Source organism: Argopecten irradians, chromosome 5 (assembly GCF_041381155.1).
Source record: "Argopecten irradians isolate NY chromosome 5, Ai_NY, whole genome shotgun sequence".
NCBI classification, from domain to species: domain Eukaryota; kingdom Metazoa; phylum Mollusca; class Bivalvia; order Pectinida; family Pectinidae; genus Argopecten; species Argopecten irradians.
The window spans coordinates 44085789-44104996 of record NC_091138.1 but is presented as its reverse complement, the minus strand read 5'-3'; the positions used below and the strand labels follow the sequence as shown (position 1 = coordinate 44104996).

The following is a 19208-nucleotide window of genomic DNA, read 5'->3' as shown; positions in this document are numbered from 1 at the left end:
TCAGACAAACGGAGAAAATGTGTGATAACACTTAAACAGTTTTCACTATGACAAAAAGAGCGAAAGTGATACACCATACAACTTTAAACCATTTTTATCACATTGAAAAAATTTGATTTTTGTAATAAAATTTCATAGTCAATTTTTTTTCTAAAATCAAATATAGGTTCAACTTTGAAACGTCTAACATCAATCCACTTTTATGAATTGGTAAAACTTTTGTAAGTTTCCATTCATTACAGAACTTACCAGATATTATACAGAGGTTGAGAATACAAGTGAGAGGTCAAGCTACATGAGCATGGGGTAGTTTTAACAACTTGACATTCATTCCATCTAAATCTACAGATTTACCATGACCATCAGAACACCAACATTTTTATAGTCCTGGCAACAGATATTGTATGCAGGCGAGACCGATTAGCGAATATGGTAGCCTACGTCTTCTCCACTTCAGGAGGAATCCAACCGATATCTCTATGTACACAAAAGAGATATATACCCCAGCTATCTGTGTCTAACTGTTTACTTCATTAAAAGCAGACGATTAAAAAAAACAATAATTAAATATTATATTACTTCTTGTGATATAATATAATTCATACAGATACACATTATAATGCATTTGCAGAGTATAACGAGAAAGCACTGACAAGAAATCATAACATGTGATGGGTACTGCTATATACACCTCGAATCATGACACAATATCACAAAAAGAAATCACTAAAACATATACTGCAGAGAAAAATGTACCATTAAACACAATGTTTACTCCATTATTTTTGTACCCGTCATTGAAACCATAATTTATAATATCAGTATGTTTTGGATTTGAAATATTTGGAACAAAACCTAATCCAAATGGAGAATGTGTGAGACTGTGACTGCGTACTCCATCAGACTCAATGTTTTGGTAACCAGGTGTTCATTGAATGTCTTCAGTCAGTGGTGGAAGTCCCGGTACATGTATCTCTCGCTGAGTGTCCTGGTAGATCCTCTTGTATCTTGTTGATCCAACTGGCGGCTTGAATCTCATGGAAAAATCTGATAATGGTGTAGATGTTGGGGTGTGTGTTTCTTCTCCAGTTTCCCGTGCCCGGTTTCCAGGTTGTTGATGTGTGGTGGCCTTCTCTGTTGTAGAGGTTTCAAGTCTGTCGGTCTCCCTCTATCTTTTGGGTGACAATGTTGTCTGTAAATTGCAGCGTGTTCACGGGTAGATCAACATCTTTCCCACAATCTCTGAAGGCAATAAGAGTACAGTAGAATAATGGTTATCTAGTAAGGCGAACCAGTCTGTTGATAGAGTTGTCGTTTCTGTAGAGTTGCTGAGGGCCTGACTGCTGAGCGTTCCAGATGCATAAGGTGAAATGGACGAATGACATTGTATAAAGCTGGTTCGAAGTCCATTGATACAGTATTAGTGGTGGGTAGGAAGAGGAGGATGAAGTTTTTCCCGGTCGTCTTCAAGAGGGTGAGGAAGCAGGTACCGGTGTTAGCAGTCAATCGTCTTGCTGAATAATAGAGTATATACATTGCTTGTGTAAATGAATAATAGAGTATATACATTGCTTGTGTAAATCTGTAATACTTCGGATATGAGACGATTTATCGCAGTAACGGAAGTGAGCGTTAGAAAGGTCAAACGAGTTGTCCGTCTAAGTTGTAGCAAAACTGATGATACGTGAGGCATCACTATCATTCATCATATAGAAGAATTTATTTCTCGGCAGTCGTCTGGGTCCACATTCTATCTAAGTCTATGTTGCTTGCGGCCGCTGGTAGCTTTGGTGTCTGCTTCCCCGAGCTCTGTAGAGTGTGGCATGGAATGAGTTGAAAGTTAGTAAGCGGAGCGGAGTAGAAGCCGGTGGATGGAGTAGAAGGTTTGTGGGCGGAGTAGAAGGCTGATAGTCTCTTTCAATGTCACCATTCCATTTTTTGGACCGTAGCCTGGTCACTTCTTCGTTGAAGATAACTAAGAGAGATGTCTGACTGATATTTGCCTCGGACGTTGTTCATAATCTCTATGGCAACGATGCTTGTGTGGTTTGAAGGTCGGTGCTGTGTGCTGGAGCAGCGCACACCTATCTATTGGTTTTACACAGTTTCTTATTAAGTCAACCTGATTGAATGCAATAGTCACCTCGCCCTACTAGCTTTATAATTGTTTACTTAGCATTCCTGATAACCAATGCCTGTCATTTTTACCGATATCAGAATATGCCTTACAGTATATTGTTAATGAAATCAAAAGCCAGGAAATGCGGCCATTTTGTGACCTTATTAAGAGAGGGTTACTATTGTGTTCGACATTTTTGGTGTACATGTACCTTGTCGTCACTATCTGCAAAATTTTGTCAATAATACATCACTATCTGCAAAATTTTGTCAATAATACATATATCGACGACATTTGCATATTTTTCTAGCATATTCCTCTGATCTTTCTTAGCATTTTACGGGTATGTCATTATGGACATGAATATTAATGACCCATTACCTTTCCGAAAAAAAAAATAAGAAAAAAAAATGATAAATATATATATATATATTGATTGCCCAACATGAGGTTAAAACACAAAACAAATTGAAAATTCTCTGCGTAAATTATGCTGACAATGAAAATAGATTTCGCTGTTTTGTCATCTGGCTCAATGAGAGTCAACTAACACGCGGTACTTAGGACGACAACGGGAAAGATAAGGCGACCCGCGTTATGAAAATTAACATGATTTATTTTAATAAAATTGTTCGGAAGGTTAAGGTACATGTAAGTGTAGTATAATAGATAAGCGAATATCTTTTGGGATTTTACAAAATGATCTATCTCGTTTTGTATTCCCATTTTATAAATAAGAGCCATTTCGTAAAGGTAGCGAGCCTTTAATGTTATGTGATATTGTAATCTTAGGATGGAGTAAATAAAGAAATATATTTAAATATTATATTTTTTTTTAATTTTGTGTTTTTGAAGATATTCGACCAAACGGAAATCAGAAAATGGAATGCTATTTTGTCAAAAGTTTCAAAATGAGTAGAATTACACGATTACGATTATCCCATGCCTTGAGTAGATAATTATGTTTGACCTTTGTGTTTGAGGTCAAATCCACAATGACTTCCGGACACATTGCGATTCTTGTGACGTCAATGACGTCAGTTTCGTCAATAGGCTTTGGCCTTTTCAGTAGTATGTCCCGAAATATAACCACCAGACCCTGACAAACCATCCAAACTATACGTTTCCAGCAAACACCAATAAAATATTTCCGCGGCATTCGGCAAGGTGCAACTATACAAGTATGCCATTTATAAAAAAAAAAAATGAATATATGATAATACATAATTATATCTAGTTTATTTTATGTACAGCTATATTTGGTTATCAGTCTCTTTAGAAATGACGTGTTATTGATTATCTCTGTAGTAAATTCGATATTAGTCGTTCCGTGACAACAGGAATGTGCTCTCGTCACATTACAGATCGCACACTCAAGTCATTAATATCTAATGTCTATTGTTGATAATGATTAACAAACATATTAGGTCTGTCACCAAGTCTACTGTTCGTGTAAACACACAACTGACAAGTCCATTGTGTACACAACTCGTATAAATCCATATTTTTTTTAAATGAAATATAAATCAATATAGTTCATTATTTAGAATAAAATCAGCTTGTGTTTGCTTTATAATAAAAGGTATTTCGGTTCCGTAAATTCCCGGAGTTTGCCGAAGCGGTATTTGTACCGCAGACTTAATAAGTGAACGCCATTTTGTTTGCTGATAGAATGATTAGCCACATAATATGATACGTAAACACTTTCTGTGTACCTTTTCACACGCGGATGTGTTTGTGGACACAACACAACGTGTACACAACAAACAATAGCACACGTTTACCATTTAACATAGTATTGCTCGCATACAACATAACCAAATTGAACGGAAACTTTACAGAAAATATTTTTAACAAATGAAAACTTGATTTAACCAACAACCATACAAAAAGCTTGCATTTTATTATATTCTCATTAATTAGCGCTCCGGATACATTCGTATCAGTTATAGTAAATAGGATAAAGAGTTCTGTTAGGGAATCCTATACTGAAGAGATATACTACTAGAAATCCACTTTTTTAATTTATCAATTTTGATGACAATTAAAAACAAAAGGCTGTATAATGTCAGAAAACTTTTTATTACAATTTATCATAGTGCACCATGTACATTTTGTATATATCGGAAAGAACCTGGAGTAGGAAGAAATCTGGAGCAAACCAGGGAAAGACAATGAAGGATGCACAGACGATACATGTATTATACATAAAATTCAAAGTTATACTAGGGAATCTAACTCCATCTACATGTAGGTGTATGTAATTGTAAGTTAAAGATCTAAAACCATGTCACCTAACCATCAGTCACTCACAATCTTGATGTACGAGGGTTTACATAAGCACTACACCCATCAACACTGTACAATTTCAATTGTCCTGCAGGTAAAATTAATTTCATATTTATATATTTTTATTGTGAAAGGTCAAACTGATGAAATTATTGATTCAGATGTATTTTCGTGTGAATTTTCTTCACTTAGTTACAGTTATTCGACCGTCTTTAAAATTTGTGTGTCAGAATTATGTCATTTCTCACAAATTATTAAAACAACTTTACTCTTTTGAAAAGTACACGTCGTTTTGCCATGCATGCTACTGCACGTGCATTGTAAAAGTATGTCGAATTACACGCTAAATTGTTTCTTATGTAAAATCTGAAATCTCAAAAAAGTGATTTTTTCATTCTTATTACTCAGCTAGTAAATTTCAACATATATAAATCCAAGTATATTACTTGAACGTAATGGATATGAACGAAAAATAAACAAATATACGAACAAAATAAATACATGTATACGTAAATTAATAAATAACAAAAATAAAAACTGATCAAATCCCTTGTCTGATTTTTAGATCAGATTAAGCCGATGTGGGTGTGGTAAGATTATTTATTACAGAACGACTTTTAAATATTCACTGTCTGAATTTGAGATTATTTACATAAGCTCAGCTGATCTAATTCTATTGTGTCTATATCCAAAAGTAAACCATTTACTTTAACATAACTTCAATTCCTCCAATTAAATGCACTATGTGGCACCTAGATTAATCTATTCTCCGTTTACAATGTAGTAAAACCCGCCCGCCATTTCTATACAATGGGGGATCCCTCCATAAACTTGCGCCACGATTAAAAGTGAGATTTAAGTCAATCCGGCAATGCCAGGCGCAGATATTCTGTAATTCCTCGTCGCCAAATCCGTAGTTGTAAACTCAACGGAATATTATTGACCACGAGCGATTTTTTTCCGCTGCCTCTGGGAGTGCATATTTCCTTCGTTAGCAATTTAACATTGTACTAGATACAACAGATAATATATATGTTACATGATCGCATATAACGCGGATAAAATGAACAGATTGTCCAACTAATACACTTAAAGCGCTCTCCTTCCTATATAGGTTTCCTATGCGTGTGTATTTAAAATCAATTTCGGTTAACGATATCTAATATACACACTTAACATATTTACACTGGTGCAGTAGTTTTAAACATACATTAGATTCCGGCACACATTCGTTCGTCCTGACAGATTAGCAGACTAATCGTGGGCCGGTATATATTGTTCCAGTAGGACGTATTAATCAGTCCGCTATTGACTAAGTCGACGGCCTTAGCGTCCTTAGTTACCCGTCGCCATGCTGTTTGAGCGTCTCCGTGAATTAGACCTTACCTGGATCAAGGCTCTATAGCTACCGTTGTGTCGCTAACACTTGACAAACAGGGGGGAATTACACCGACAAAAAAACAGGTAAGACAATTTATTTCTACAAAATTACTTTTTGAATTTATTAGTGACTATAAATTGAAAATAGTTTGTATGATTTTCATTCCCGTCGAACTTTTATATGTAATTTTCTATCGTGAATATGTTGAGTAGATAGTGTACAGTAGTTAGTTTTTCACAGTTCAGTGAGAATGTGTATTCTATAAAGTATATGATAGTACTAGATTGACCAGAGTTTATAATTACACCAATTATTAGACAAGTTAGTTTTGCGGTTATATATCATATTTGAAAAACTAAATTATTGATACATTTGTAAATAAAATAAATGTATGTTGCCAAATAAAACATGTGTTTTAAAGATCTGTACACGAACTCGTTTTAAAGTCCTTGTTATCAAAGAGATCATCGGGATAGGACGATGTTTAAAATAGGTTTGGATTGTCTGTCAAATAGATAACAAATATGTTATGTGTACGTATAGCTAGTGTTTCCCTCCATTATGTCTAGAATTTTGTTAATTAATAATCGCATTGCTGTGTATCAGAATTCACGTCCAATCTGACAAAGTAATTTGATTAACTGAAGTCGGGATATTGATAGGTATATCTGTATACTGGTATATTTACATATGTAGTTTAAACACAGGCACATTAGTATGTAGGTTTTGTTATGGTGACAATTTGGATAAACCTTATTTAGGATGTATCTAAATTTCATTCCTTTCTAAATTTAGATACCGACATTAAAGTTAAACTCTCTATAGTTATTTCAGCAGATTTAGTTTCTTACTCCGGAAACCCAAACCGGACATGCTTTAAGTAATTTCCAAAATTATGTGTCCTGGATCGCTTTCACTGATATCTCCCTATAATCTCTGCAAACATCAGCTTCTTTTGTTTGTTTTTTCTTGAAGAATTGCCCTTTTTCTGAAATTATACTCTATAGAAATGATTGTCGTTTTGTGAAGTAATAATTTATGTTTTGATAACGTGTTAGAGAGTTGTGTAATCGACGATACTCAATATTACATGTACGTATTAATTCTCGTCAGCTGAATGGCCGAAATGATATTACAGCGTCCGTGCTATGCAAATCCCCGTTAAACTTAAATTAACTGCTAATTCGGACCAAAACGACTTATCCTATAATGCTATTTATCCCCTTTTTAAATGCTCTGCAGAATTAAATACTAATACTTTGTGTTCATGTTATAGTACAATTACGTACATGTATACATGTGCTATTGGAAAAGTTTAATACATGAATTGTGTATTAGGTCTCCTGATCAATCAAACGTGATCATATGCAGATCAGTCTGTTCCAGTTGGTCACCCCTGTATCCAAATTACCTCCCACGAAAAACGATATCAGCGTTTTATTGATTTCGTATTCACTGTCAAATTGTCAGAGTACTTAATAATTCAAACAACCAGTTTGTATTTCGATCTATACTTTTTGTCATTAGAGTCGTGTGTACTCATTGTCTCACGCGCGGAACTAAATCAATTAATGTCACCAACACGTAGTTAATTTCAATCCAAATTATTAGGATTTTCTCCGATACATCTCGATACCTGCAATGTTATACTTTGCAGTTTAACTGCGTGCATTTTTGTCCATACAAATGTTAAACAAAGTGTGCCAAAATAATTATGACCTTATACTTTCTTATCCTTAACCCAGTTTTTGAAAACCGAAAATGGTACGCGATAAAAATGTTTGAAGTTCAGGATCCCTTCTAGCATATATACGATGATTTGCTTGGCTTGTTTCATATATGCTAGACTCAGCGGACCAATTGTAATCTATGAATTCCATAATAAAGCTATATCTTCTACTGTTTTTTAGAAACCTAACCTTAGTATTTAAACCGCCCCTTTATGTTCCTCGATAGCCCCCTGGGCTTTACGTAAGTAGGCAACACTATATATGTGTGACAAATTAGCCTGTCGACTATTGACTTGAAGACACCCTATTTCGGTTAAAGCTTCCATCCGCCTCGTTTAGCAAACAAAACACAGCGGAGAATAGATATGTTAATTTGTTTAGTTCAATACTAGGTATATGTTTGTAGAGGGGAATCCATTTGAATGGCGCATACCGTCCATTAGTTTTAAGTATAGAATTGTAATGGCTAACAACCAGAGTATTGGCCAGTATCGACTAACTCAACTGGTAGCCCTTTTACAAGAGGAAATGTCAGTTATGTGGGAACATTCACCGTAACCTTCAGCAGTTTGTACGTATGAGCAGACGACTGCCAGCTACAAGTGTAGCTAGCTGATGGGATGAATCGTCCCTGTTTAAACAAATGCTCAAATATTGAAAATAATTTCAGTGTTCGCTTTGGCTGATTGTTTAAGGTGCATCGCATCATATTTTGTGACTACAGTACCTATTCAGTTATGGCTTAGAAGTTAATGCCACATTGCGGACCATTGCGAGACATTGATCGTGATTCTGCACTTTGTTTAAGGAATCTCCTATTTTCTTCCACAGAATCGAAAGAACTTTAGTTCCTTTACTACAAGAGATAACCTGAATCTTGGTCTTTATCCAGTAAATCATGTTTGATTACCAAGAAACCTTTATTCTCCTACTATGTCAGGTGAAATTATCGTCCGATATCGAGAGCACAATTAAGTCATGTGCTTCATCCGGTTGACAATATTTTAAGTGGTGTAACCAAACCGGTATGTCCAATTTGTGCTGTACATTGTATTGTAGAGTGAACAAATCGATCGCTTTAGACGTCCCTGATAATAGCATAAATATATACCTCATAAAACATTTATACACATGTATAATCCAGATACGGGATTAAGTTTCATAATTTTACAGGAATTAAATGATTTAATTGGTTTCGTATAATGGATACCACTATAAAGTACATAGGGTAAGCTGGTAATTCGATCACTACAATTACACTATGTAGAAGATCCTGTATTTTATACATTATGATATAAAGCCGATATATATGTCTATGTCTCTGTATGCCGATATTTATCAAATCTGTACGTTTATTTCTTATCGTATGATATCCTCTTGTTAATTTCTTTATTCATAATACTAAATAGATTAAATTTTCTAATACCGGACAAAGCGATCGACATGTGAGATCCCCATGGAACAGTATATGGGGTATGTTTCAGTGATATAGCACTATAAAAGGGCAACAGTTCCACTCGACACAACACGGATATACCGCAGTCTTCCATCGCACTTCACACACGCTACACACCGCATACATGGGAGGTCGTCCTAACATGACCCTGGCTGTTAATAGGACGTTAACATAATCAAACAAACACACAAACAAACAAACAAAGATAAGTTTATTTCGTTAATTAGATTAATGCTCTTTTTAGTATCAACTGTCAGTGTCATAAAAGGACGGCCTCCTGTTTATGCGGTGTGTTGCATGTGTGAAGTGCGAGATGCGTGTTTTGGGAGACTGCAGTATGTTTGTATTGTGGCCCCTTGTAATGGTGGAACTCTTGCCGTTTTTATAACCACATATTGCAATACATAAAAACATAATACTGAATCTTGTTTTTTATTTTTTTAAAATACATTGTATATTATATAAGGTCTACTAGGTATATTCTAACACAGATATATATATTTCAAGTATATGACATAAACGTTTAGGTATACGTATAGCTTGGATTAGTTCATGAAACAGTTCATCTCCTTCACCAAGATATACACAGCACAGCGTGGCGAATAGTCCTACCGTATTTGTAAGGAAGATTATACATTAATGTCTATTGAATCAGACATTTAAATTCCAAACACGAAGATTTCTATTTAAGTTACGACATTTTTATCGACAATGGATTTCAACCACATATATTTGAATATGTTATAAAAAAAATAATCATCTTTTTTTGTACTTTTTTTTGCAGCGAGATTTATTTAAGACATTAAAGTCGTGTTGATTTAAGATATTAGACTTACCTGTATATAGTTTACATGTATCTTACCTGTAATTACCTAGCTGACAGCTGTGTTGTATTCAATTATATACAATAGCAGGACAGTGGGTTGATTTTAAGAATTGTTCAAGTACACAAAGTAATCCCAATATACCAGTCAATGACTCTTCAGTGGCCACACATCGAAATTAATTGAAATTTTAACCATTTGTAAATGTGTTTGTCATAAACTTGTAAGAATCGACACTGAAAACAGTACATTAGACAGAAAGGGAATTATTTGGGATTTAGTTTGAGTAAATATTAGGAAAACATGTTAGTGTTTAGTTCGTAACAATTGCATGTGGCGTTATTTCTTTGCCTGACACACGCATTCGAACTTTTACGTTACCATAATGTCTGGAGCAACGGTTTAATATATATGTTCCGCATCATACCTTCCGCTTAGCGCTCAGTATAAAGAGACTGGAACGAATCGTTCGCCTATTGTCAATATATGGTTATCAGTTAGGGTATCTCTGTTGTTGTCTTTAGTACACGTTGCAGTGCGCGATAGCATTATAAAAACGGCAAAAATTTCACATTTACAAAGAGACACCACAAGAATATGCCGTAGACTAAAAAAAACACATTCATTCGCATATGCAAAACATTACATACAGCGGAGGCCGCCCTTCAGTCCAATCGACCAACCAACGATCAAATTGTTCCAAACGATTCCCCAACAGACCATGGAAACTTAGGAAACCCTACACAGCTCTATGAATGGTTTATTACATCCATGTCAGTTTTCTGAGATATATTGATATTTTTTTAAAGTTTCATTACCATGTCCTCTGTGACATTGCTCCAATGGAGTTTCTATTCTCTGTGATATGTCCTTCTCCCCGAGTTAAGAGCGCGTGAAGACGAAAGTAGATATGTACATTACGGGTAGCTTTGCTTACTTTCCTGTAGATTATACTGCAAACATAGGTAGTCTGTGAAACACTTCTGTTTGGGCTGAAACCTCAAGAGTACGTAAACTCTTCTACACGATTTGTCACTTACGATCGAGTGGGTCGACTTGTCAGGTTAAGGGTTTTGTCGTCACGCCGATAGCCAACAAGTTCATGTTCAGCAGGGATAAATTTCATTGACTTCGACCGATAAACCAAGTCTTTGGATTAAGATACTTCAACATTCGATAAAACGCAATTGACAAAGATATACGAACAATGGTATTACCGTTGATGCATGTTCTGATATCGAAAAGCGTTTCCTAGATTTGGAACATTGCTGAAGATATTTCGCTATAGAAAAGCGTGAAAGATCTTTATGAAATAAATATTTGCTGGTGTATTTCGATGTTACGTAGATGTAAAAGGCCTTCGGAGTCCGGGATATGACATGTACTGGTAACGGGATCACCTTATCAGGTTCGGAACACCTTATAGTAGCCGGACTTAGGTGTAGGATAACGCTATCGGAGAGGTATGATAAGCCGTAAAGTTTGTTTAGAATAGTTGACGTGAAATATTGTAACCCTGTAGAAGTCCAGGGTCGTCTTGTGTCGATCTCAAGTAACCTTTCTATAAAGTAGAAAACATGTATTGGTTTATGGATGAAGTCGAGTGCAATTGAGGTCATAAAAATATATGTATTATTGAAATGTTTGTGTATTGGCATTATTACCCGTTAGTTAATGGTTTCCTCATCACTATTACTCAGTCGAAGATTTATAAGAAATATATTACTTTGCATATGTAAATATTCGCAAGTAAAGGATTTGTTAGTCGTCTTGTGGGGCCACGGAATGTATTGATGGTGTTGTGAAATCTACAAAAATAAGCAAGTTCATTAAAATAAACAATGGAATGGAGAAATATTAACCATGTATTTAAAGATACATACGGCATCATTTTTAAGTACTCGATTTTACGTTCAATTTCTGCCTGCTACATGTTACCGAACGATATAAAGTTGCAAGCAATCATGCGTTTCCGTTCCACCTCACAAATATAGATTGTGACCGGTAGATGAGTTAATTTATATATTTCATATTACATTTATCTTGTAAGATCAGAAGTTGATACAAAATCGTATAAGTAATATGTTTTAATAAAAGTTTAATTTATTACAACTACAAAATGGAAATAATTTGCATATTAAACCGACAACGATACGATTTTTGGTATACTGTTATGCTTTCGGACCATCTTAGCTTTGTTTACGTTCTGACAATACCTTTAAACATTCCAAGCATAAATTCAATTGGGGCTTTAAACTAAATATTTAATATAATGCAGAAACATATAAATATGTGCATTAATTTCGTTCAGAGTGAATTCCTACCCCCTGTTAATAAACCCAATACATGTTTAGCCGCACGCGATGGCAAGTCCCGTTTGGTAGAACCTGTTTACTGCAGATTAATTGGAAAAGGGAGTCAGGTTGCGTAACATTAATCCACAACTATAACAAAGTATACAGGTTTATTGACAGGCGTCCAAAATAACTACCGATTTATCAGACCAATTCAAATGGCAGACCAGTTACATTTTGTTTACCGAACGGTTTTATCTGTCGATCAGTTGATAGACTTCAGTTTTTTACGGCTGTCCATTTTCGCTACAATTTCATCGACAGAATAGAGAAGGTTCAAAATAAGTTCAAAATATATATAAGTCATTTTATGGGAAATTGTCAAGACATAGCTTGTAAGTGTCCAATGGATTCAGACACGAATGAAAGATTAAATACCTGCATTTATAGTCAATGTGATATTGAAAAGCGCAAAATGCTAAAAGCAATGCGATGTGTTTCATTTTGGTAATTTAGAAATGCTTTTGGACAAAATTGGATGGCGCATATGAAATGGTGAAGGTAATTTCTGATATGTTTTCAATGGTAGACCTGTCGGAAATGGTTTGTCAAATTGCCGATTTGTTTACAAAGTCGTAGCCTTGCGTCAACCTAAGTGCAATATGCCAGCCTTACAAACAATCACAACATGTCATAGCGGTGATTTTAAATTACGGTAGCAATCTACGATAACGTTCTTATCACAGCGTATGTACATGTATATATCGGAACGTGACTGGGAACGAATTATCAAGATTATTTTTTTTCGGGATATCGTAAAATGCAAACAAGACAACTTGTTTCACCAAGAGAAGTGAACGTCACTGTAGTAGTTCTTTTACTACTTTCTCCCCAAATATCGATAAAATTCCCCGGTGTTATTCTGACAGCTAGAGCCGCCATACGTCACAAATGGCATTTAAAGAGTAATGAATGACACAATATTGTACTTATAAGACAGGTTGGAATGATATAGCTAAAAACCAAATGCAACATTTCCCTGTCATACTAATATAACAGACGAATATCCGGTTTCTTGTTGAAAGTTTAATACATGGGGAGAATCCAAATACAAATGCATATAAACTCGACCCTTGACGAATCCCTTCTAAATTACAAAAACCGATCTTGACGCCTTCTTAAGATTTTGTAGTGTTTGATTAAGAATTTTTTTATCCGCCATGACCTAACGTTATTCAAATGATTGAATCGGCTTTAAATATCCCCGCTGTAAGTTGTCACTCTTTACACCTGGTCTTCAGCTAATACTTATCTCGGAAACCTTCGGGAGCTCTGCGTGGTATGAGACAACACGCACAGCACCCATCAGACAGATATTGGCGAAGATCGTATGCCATATAGATTTTAGCTTTAAATACACATCAGTAGCACGTTTTGACCAACTTATCGCGTTGTTATAACTTTTCACGGTAGGCCGTCCTCCCATGGTATATCAAAACATCTCATTTGGCCATCTTGTAAAAGTTTGAAATTTCATTTATTTTTACTTACAGAAATAATGTGATTTTTATTGTTGACACGGATGGTTAGCTGTGTTAGACATTCCTTTGTTCATGCATATTAAAATGAAGAAGAAAGCAAAATCTTTCACAACGATGATAGTAGGCATGCATTTACTGGTAACTGACTATTTTAATCGTCAATCCCATCATAATTGTTATCAATTTTATTTTTAAACATTACGGTGTCCGAATGTTTGTGAACTTGTGATGTTTGACATTCTTTCACCAGCCCTCCACTTCTGGACCATGGTGACTTAGTGGCGAAAATGTCTGACATTCTATCATTAGAACTCCAATTCTGGACAAAGGTGACTGAGTTGCAGGGCTGTATACCATTCTACCTCTAGCCCTCCACCTATGTGTCATGGTGGCTGAGTGGTTAATATGTCTCACCCTTTTTCATAAGTCCACCATTTCTGGGTTATGGTGGGTGTTGGGCAAGGCTGTATGCCATTCTACCTCTAGCCTTCCACCTCTGTGTCATGGTGGCTGAGTGGTTAATATGTCTGATCTTTTTTCATTAGTCCACCATTTCTGGGTTATGGCGGGCGTTGGGCAAGGCTGTATGCCATTCTACCTCTAGCCCTCCACCACCTCTGTGTCATGGTGGCTGAGTGGTTAATATGTCAGATCTTTATTTTCATTAGTCCACCATCTCTGGGTTATGGTGTCCGAGTGGTAAGATTGTATGCCATTCTACCTCGATCCCTCCACCTCTGTGTCATGTTGACCTAGTGGGTAATATGTCAGATCTTTATTTTCATTAGTCCACCATCTCTGGGTTATGGTGTCCGAGTGGTAAGATTGTATACCATTCTACCTCAAACCCTCCACCTCTGTGTCATGGTGGCCTAGTGGGTAATATGTCTGATCTTTTATCACTAATCCTCCATCTATGGGTTAAGGTGGTTGAGTGTTTATATGTTTAACATCACTGTCTATCGGTAATGTGTATAAAACACGTTTACCAGTCCTCCGCCTCTTTACTACAATTTCTGAGAAGTTAAGGTGTATGACATTCTACCACTTGCCCTCCGCTTCTTGACCACAATGGCTGAGAGGATAAGGTGTCTGATATTCTACCATTATCCTCTACCTCTTGGCCACAGTGTCTGAGTAGTTAAGGTGTATGACACGCTATCATTCTATCATATTTTTATCTTATAACTGTCACTAAAAGAAAAAAAAAAGAAAAAAATAACATGCACCTTCACGATCACTGTAAATAACTTCACTCTTTTTTTCCACAATCACGCCTCTGCCAATCCGCACAATATAATCATCGGCATCGATGGAATTGTGTTCTTTATAAGAAGAAGAAGCATCTTCCAACCAACGCTGGATAGTTAGTTCGATGTAGTTGACTGATAATGACCATGCGTATTCGTTAAGAAATCACAAACAACCGAAATACAGTTCATGTAATAATTACGTCATGGGCTGAGCTAATAAAAACACGTGTTTAGACAACAGATATAGACCTCTCCATGAATGATCCACCTGATATATTAGCCGCTAGCTGGTATCGGGTAATCCCTGTATTTATGGAGCACCAAATTTGTATCGATTTTCGCGACAGAAGAAGAATTGAGGTACGCCGGAATTTTGACAGTTATGTTCAATCGATTCGACTTTAGATCGACTCCTAACCGTCTTCATGAACGACACATCTAGAGTAAAGAGCCGAAGAAGAAAGTTATCGACAATTTACGATCCAATGACAGTTAGAAGTGGAACTATTCAGTATACTTTTATCGGAAATTTCCACTAATTCACCTTCAGGAATTCCCCGGAAACGCTTGCACATAAATTATTTAGAGAAAATGACAGCCCTAATGGAGAGGACTGATATAAATGTCCTGATCATCCGTAACGAACGTTCCGGATCCGTAACGCTCCGGAACATCTACTCCCAGATACTGATTGTCAGGTAGGTATCGAGTTATTATATCAGGTAACATTGGCTATGGGAGTAAAAAATGGGTTCTAAGTTCTTAAATAAGGTCCTAGAATATGAATATGTTTTAGGGTTACCTGTAAAATGCTAGTTCACCTTAGGAACAAACTCATGGGTCATAATTCCACAAGGTCCAAGAGTCAGACTATGGGTTTAGGGTTACCTGTAAAACGAAATTTGATTTTGTTTGTTTGTTTGATTAATTAACGTCCTATTAACAGCTATGGTCATGTAAGGACGGCCTCCCATGTATGCAGTGCTTGTGTGTATGTTGTGCGAGGTGCGTGTTTTGGGAGACTGCGGTATATTCGTGTTATGTCTTCTTGTATAGTGGAACTGTTGCCCTTTTTATAGTGCTATATCACTGAAGCATGCCGCCGAAGACACCAAGCAACACACCCCACCCGGTCACATTATACTGACAACGGGCGAACCAGTCGTCCCACTCCCGTTATGCTGAGCGCTAAGCAGGAGCAGAAACTACCACTTTTATAGACTTTGGTGTGTCTCGGCCAGGGGACAGAACCCAGAGCCTTCCTCACAGGGGCGAGCGCTCAACTAAAGGCCAAAAGTGAGGTGGTGTCAAGGGAGACGTTAGGAAGAATAAAGTAATTTAGGAAGAAAGAAAAGATAAGATCCTAAATTTAGTTGCCTTTTACGATCATGCAATTGGGGCAGCAGGTATAATTCTAACGTTGACATTGGGAACAGAATATGAGTCATAGTATCAAACAACCTTTGGATATATTGCATTTTTGTTTGAAACCACGTTGTTCTCGATTGTGAAGCTTAATTTAACTCGATCGGAATTCGTTTAAACCGAATGAAAGACCTTTGTACAAATATGCCATGGTATAGGCTTAGACTTTGATTACGTATTTTGATATAGTACTTTTCAAAATTCTTTGATGCAATATCACCGAGACAGATGAACATGTGACATTGTTCAACGTTTTAGACATTCGATTGGTCGATATGACTATTTAGAAACCACATATTGATATCGATATTGTAATGCATAAATTCTTTATAATGATATCATTAAAGTATATTCCATTATTGAATCTTATCTCTTGGTTTCTTTGTATTGGTCGCGAAAAGAATATTTCGCATCAGAACCATTAAGTACATGTAACAAAAGGGTATATGATATGATAATAGAACTCATTGATAAAATTATTGACCAGTTTTAGAGTGTTAGTTAGTGAACAACAAAGACTGGTTTAGAACATTTCGTATTGTATTAATGCGTGCTGATTTATTAATACCGTTCGTATCCAATCGTGCTGGAATGAAACCTTGCATCAAACGACTCCAAATATAAAAATGTATATGGTATTCACGGATGAATGACCTCATATACAGCGGATCTCTAAGAGCACTCGAGCGAGATTATTCCGTTGTTCCCTATTGATGTCACAATGCCTGGAAATAAACAAGGCGTAATTAGTCGATAAAATTTTATACCACACAACAGTCGATCATTCTTTGTCTAGACATATGCAATGGTGGATTTATCGACTCGTTTGATATGTTTCTTGGGGTTAAGGATTGCAGCCTATGACGTAAGATACGTCATGGTTTTCACTTCGACATTAATCTTCTTGTTCTGATGTAATCCTCTTACATTGGGTTTCCGACAGAACAATCTGAGTTATCAATAATCGATAACAATACTTTCCTCACCCGTTACGAGTGCTACTTGTGTCGCTGTGAGAATTATTTAAGTGGTCGTCTATAACATCTAGTTGAATAGTGGTCAAGCTTACGTGATGTTTCTTAACATAGAAACGTTTATTTTCTTTCTTAATTTCAGACTTAAGCACTTAAAATTTAGTTTATTTTAGCTTTGTTTCTTTCCAAATAACGTCTTTAAATAAATAAAAAATAATGTTTCGATTCCTCATTTTCGTTTTTGACATAATTGCATCATAAAAGACTTTTACAAATAGCCAAGGGGGATTTTCATTTCAACAAGAATTAAATCATAGCTCGATATTACCTGGGATAGCATCAATCAAATGACCTTATATTACCTGCTGGTCCTTATAATGCCATTGATGTTGATATCGCCTTTATAACATTAACATTGCACACCGATTACGTCATAAGGTTCTAGGGAGTCCTTAGACATTTTGTAGACCAGAGTACTTCTTTTAGTCTCATGACAAATCACTGCTTTAAATTCATTTAAATAATACATTTTCGAATGTGACGTCATTCTATCATTCTACAACATATCATTTTGAGGTTTTTCTTTCACATTGAAAATACAAACTCTCACTATGGACTCAATCTTCCAAAAATATACAATGAAAACATATAACGCAAAATATTAATATTTATTGAATGCTTCTGAAGGTTTGTGCAAGTTAGAAAAGTTCTAGTTTTGTCCCCTAGCAAATATACACCTGGCCGTAAAAACTTGAAATAAATTTTAAACAAACACAGAAAAAAATTGTTACCCAAGTTGCACAATGGCGTGGCTTAAGATTTGATATTTTGATTGTTGATAGAAGTCAGTCACCATGAACTTATATGTTGATAACAAATTGAAGGGTCGCTATTTCCTTTCACAAACTCTTTGTGGCATTCAAACAAGTTAGGTTTACCAGTTGAAAATAAATTAAAAAATTAAAAACATCAAAGACTTTGTTTAAAAAATCCTTTCCTTTAAAGTATTGTTTATTGGGAAGAAACGTCAGAGAATAACGTCTGCTGTGATCATTTGTATCGGAAACCTTAACTAGCACTAACACAAGATCATACGAACAGCCTGTTGATTTAACGCTTTAAGTGTTTTGTAAACGGATGCCCAATCAATCGGTGTTGCCTTGTCAAGCATACGACCTCTTTACTGGAGACTTTACACGTGGATGTGAAGAGGTCAGGCCGGTGTTTGTTATGGCCCATATATCTCAATAGGTAATAAACATAAGGAGCCTCTCCATGTTTGCTGTGGGTACATTTAAGTCGAGTATTAGGTTTATATTCTTCACTCAATTAGTGTATAGTAACCATACCTGGGTCTGTATCGATTACCTTCATGGTCACCCTGATCAATCTATGATATGTGTGTCTTGTTTGGTGTAGATGTGCCGCAATTTCCATACTGACGAATCAAGAATAACTTTTTGTTTATATGTTCCCCGATATTACAATTTCCAATGTTGCTATTTCTACAAGTAAAAAAAAAGTAAAAATTTACGAAAGTTGTACTTTAAGTTTAAACGATAAAAAACATCGCAAACGCTCTTTATTTACTTTGACCAGCTTTTGTTCAATTGGAATAAACAATGCCGTTAATTTTCAAAACAAAAGCGGTAAAATGAAATCTGAATCATCATTAAAACGGAACTATTTTGTTTTGCTTTGTCTTCTTTACGATACACATGTTTGGTGCATTTCGGATGATTCTATTTTTACAGAAACTATAACTTCATCAAGTTTGGAACATATATGTTTTGTGAAATATCTATATTTGTAGCATATGTCCTAACTCTTGGTGTGTGGTTTTAGGAATTTATTCGATTAATTTTATCAATGTCTGAAAGTTTATGGTGATCTTTTCCATATTTTGACGGTAAACTTTATTA

General features: G+C 35.7%; 1 protein-coding gene across 3 annotated transcripts in view; it reads left to right on the top strand.

Annotated features, from left to right (window-relative positions):
- The first annotated feature begins 5621 nt into the window (after window positions 1-5621).
- The window catches only part of LOC138323971 (protein TBATA-like), a 34595-nt gene continuing 21008 nt past the window's right edge, over window positions 5622-19208 (top strand). Inside the window, exon 1 of one of the 3 annotated variants that reach the window (XM_069268936.1) lies at window positions 5622-5872. The gene's annotated coding sequence lies outside the window, so the exon portion shown is untranslated. The remainder of the gene's footprint in view (window positions 5873-19208) is intronic. The other 2 variants (XM_069268935.1, XM_069268937.1) reach the window with 2 other exon arrangements.